The 4258-nt window shown below is 41.8% G+C and overlaps 1 pseudogene; it reads left to right on the top strand.

Moving 5' to 3' along the window:
* Positions 1 to 1109: 1109 nt before the first annotated feature.
* LOC102844902 lies at positions 1110 to 2131 on the top strand (annotated as a pseudogene).
* Positions 2132 to 4258: the final 2127 nt, after the last annotated feature.

Raw genomic sequence — 4258 nt, 5'->3', positions numbered from 1 at the left:
GACAAGCACTGTGGCATTTGGACAAGAACAAACTGGGAGGAGGGTAGAGAGAATAGTGCAACAAGGAATGAATGGAAACCCAAAATCTTTGTAAAGGTTTATGAAAATTAATAAAATATAGAAAAAAAAAGAAATCACCCCTGGGACTCAGCTTTGGATCAGTAGCACTGAGAGGAATGCGCTCCTTAAATAATCAGTCATAGCAGATCAGAAGGGGGTGCTGCCTAGAACCCAACCAGATGAAGAGAGGATGATCCATGCTATGAGCTAGGGATGATGCTTGCAACCCGATGGCTTGCTCTGGGCTGGACTTTGCTTGTGGATGCATATACTCAAAGTACCCAAACTTGTTTGACAGGGATGGGCAAATTGGAAATTGCCTATCTAAAATAGGGATATTAAGGCATGAGGCATTAATTAGCTAGCTTATATGCTTTCACAAATACAGTTATTAATAAGATGATTGTAATGGGGAAAAACATACTTTAATATGATACAATGTGAATGAGAGAGTATATAAAACATTAACGCATGAAACACAATGTATATGAATAATCATATGCAAACAAAAAAAATAGTAACATCAATAATAGCAAAAAGAAAAAAATAGGGAGTGGTACTGGTGTGAGAATAAAGTTAAGGCAAACAACACATGCTGGCCAGGTTGTGGAGAGATTGGACCCCTTACTCACTGCTGGTTCAACCGTAAAATGGTGCACGCACTATGGAAGGCAATATGGCACTTTGTCAAAAAGTTGGAAGCAGAAATACTATTTGACCAGCAATTCCACTAGTAGGAATATACCCTAAAGAAACCAGAGCTGCCACCCAAGCACATATTTGCAGACCCATGTTTATTGCTGCATTGTTCACAGTAACACAGAGATAGAAGCAACCCAAGTGTCCATAAACAAATAAATGGATAGAAAAACTCTGGTATATTTTGACAATGGAATACTATGCAGCACTGAAAAACAAAATCTCATAAAATGTAACACAACATGGATGACCCTGCAGGACATTATGTTGAGTAAAATGTCTCAGTAACAAAAGGATAAATAACGGGAGCAGGGTTGCTCCTCCCGGCTCGGTCAGCTCAGTTACTGGCCATGGGGAAGGCTGAGGTGGGCTGTGACAGTGCTGCAGGTGACAAGAGCCTGGGAGAGGCGGCCACCAGCCCTGCTAAGGAGATGGTGATGTGCAGCCCTGAGGTGGAGGTGTGCCTCTTCCACATCATACTGGGCCACAAGCCAGCTGGTGTGAACTGACAACTTCCACGTGATTTGTATCCGGGACAAGTTAAACCAGAACATAGGCTGGCAGGTCCCCGTCCAGGTCATCTTAGTACCATGTACGACACGCATGAGATCAAGAGGAACTTGGTCCTCCCAGAGGAGATCATCCAGAGGTTCGGGAAGGAAAAGTGGTCATTGAGGAGGAGATGAGAGTAGAGACCAAAGAGGACATGGACCCCATAATGGGGCTGATGATGTGTTTTCCTCTTCAGGAGGCATGGGGAAAGCTGTGGAGAATTCCACAAAGAGAAAGAGAAAGAAAGAGGAAGAGAAAGAGAAAGAAAGAGAAGACCTCCTCAGACTTGGGATCAAAGGAAGGGGCAGACAAGCAGAAGTGCAGCTGGGTCATGACAAGGTCCTGATGGCCCTCAGCAACCCCTCCAGCCCCAGTGCTGCCAACTGGCGCTGGACGTAGGCCATGGGAACAGAACACCAGCTGGTGGTGCCCACCTCTTTGCTAGGGACATACCATTTGCCTGGGAAGCAGACAAGGTTTTCACAGTGTCCACTGAGACTCTTGAGGGGGACAACAAGGGGAGACCCCAGAAAACTGAAATTGGCTCATTTCAGACCTTGAGGACTGCCAGGGTCTCTGCTGGCCCCTGGCATACTTTGCTTCCTGGGCCACTCAGAGGCCCGGCGCCAGGAGCAAAGACTTGCGCTGCAAGCAATAAAAATGCCATTTCTTCTCTGTTCTCAGTGTAGCCACTGCAGGCCGATTCCTCCTTTTCCGTGGTTTTCCATGGTCTGGAACCTTCATCTGGCAGGAAACAGTACCCAGCGAAAGCGACCTCAGACCCAGTGTGGTCTTGGTGCCCCTGAAAGCCTGCAGATGACCTACAGTGTTCACTCGCACTGAGGCACTGTTTTCTCTATTTAATTTTTTAAAATTAATTTTAATGAAATTTGCAGAGACTTAGGGTTTCTATTCATTCATTGTTGCATTTTTCTTCCTGCCCACTCCCTCCCTCCCAATGTTTTCTCTATTTAATTTTTTAAAATTAATTTTAATGAAATTTGCAGAGACTTAGGGTTTCTATTCATTCATTGTTGCATTTTTCTTCCTGCCCACTCCCTCCCTCCCAATGTTTTCTCTATTTAATTTTTTTAAATTTAATTTTTAAAAAGACTATTTTGCTAGAGTTTTATATGAAAACAGCCACAGAATTTAAACATGTGTTGTATTCTCCACTTCCAGAGGTTCTGTTTTAAGGTGATGAAACATTAGTGCACAGTTTTTGTTTTGCCAGATGTGGAGAATTTATAGCATTATTTTTGTGTTTTCAAGTATTCTGCAAAGGGTGGGAGTCAACACATCCGTGGGAGGGCATGGCCCAGGGTCTCGAGGTGTACTTTGTTCCTGATTGCTGACATTATAAAGACAGAAATCTGAAAAAACAACAACCCCCAACCTCAAAACAAAAGGACAAATGTTACCTAACACCACAGTTATAAAATAGTACTGACATGGGAGATGGGGAGGGGGAACTAAGAAAAGAGGGGATAAATAATGAATACTGCATTGAAACAGATAAAGGAAGTGTTTAGGAGAAATATATTGTTAGGCATTATATGTAAGACAGTAACCCAGAATAAGAGGTACATTGCAGAGGACTGGGGGCCGGGAGAGGTAGGTAATTGTGTAACAATGAACGAATATTAAAAAAAAAAAGTGAACTGGGGAGGGCGAAGAGAAGGAGAGAGGGTAAAATGTGTAACGTTGTGGCGGGACATAAGATCAATATCCAAAAATTAGTGGGATTCCTCTACAATAACAAAGAGAACTCAGAGAAGGAAATCAAGACAGCAATACCATTTACGATAGCCAACCACAAGTTGAGATACTTGGGAGTGAATCTAACTAGAGACACAAAAGACCTTAACAAAGAAAACTACAGAGCATTTCTGCAAGATACAATAAAAGACCTAAAGAAATGGAAACATGGATAGGAAGACTCAATATTGTGAAAATGACAATCCTGCTAAGAGCAGACCACAGATTCAATGCAATCCCAATCCAGATACTAAATTCATTTTTCAAGGATACTGAAAGGGAAATTATCAAATTTATTTGAAGAGGTAAGGGCCCCCAAATAAGCAAAACATTTCTGAGAAATAAAAATGAGTTTGGAGGCATAACATTCCCTGACCTCAAAACCTACTACATAGCAGCAGTAACCAAAACAGCATGGTACTGGTACAATGATAGGCACATAGACCAATGTAACAGAATTGAGAACCCAGGAATGGGGTCAACTGATATTTGACAAAGAAATCAAAGCTAACAAATGGGGAAATGATAACCTCATCAACAAATGATGCTGGCAATACTGGGCTTCCACCTGCTGAAAGTTGAAACAGGATCCACATCTTACACCATACACAAAAATAAACTCAAGGTGGACCAGAGAAACCTGGGAGTAAAGCCTAAAACCATAGTGTTCATAAGAGAAACTGGGATCCAGCTTAGACGTGCTAGTCCAAAGTATAAAGAGACTGCCAAATAAAACCAGAAATGCACAGTCTGAAGAGGATAAAATTGATGCATGGGACCTTCTAAAGATTAAATCCATGTGTACACCAAAACCATTTTCCAATAGGGTGAAGAGAAAACTTATAGACTGTGAATTTGGTAATACCATCTCAGACAAGAGTATTATAACAAAAGTTTACAGAATACTTCTGGGCCTCCACAAGGAAAAGACTGATAAACCAATTACAAAATGGGCAAAGGACATGGAAAGAACTTTCACAGAGGAAGATATTTGAATGGCAAATAGTTACATGAAGAAATGCTCTCAATCCCTGGCAATAAGGGAGATGCAAATCAAAACCACAATGAGGTACCATCTCACTCCAGTAACAGTGGCAAAGTTCAACAGGGCAGCAAGTAATAAATGTTGGAGAGGATGTGGTGAGAAAGGAACTCTTATTTTAATGGAAGTTAACAGACTTTGGATTTC

The sequence above is a fragment of the Elephantulus edwardii genome, unplaced genomic scaffold (assembly GCF_000299155.1).
Source record: "Elephantulus edwardii isolate Elephantulus edwardi_28Jun2011 unplaced genomic scaffold, EleEdw1.0 scaffold01676, whole genome shotgun sequence".
In the NCBI taxonomy this organism is placed as follows: domain Eukaryota; kingdom Metazoa; phylum Chordata; class Mammalia; order Macroscelidea; family Macroscelididae; genus Elephantulus; species Elephantulus edwardii.
This window is presented reverse-complemented; position numbering and strand designations above follow the sequence as displayed.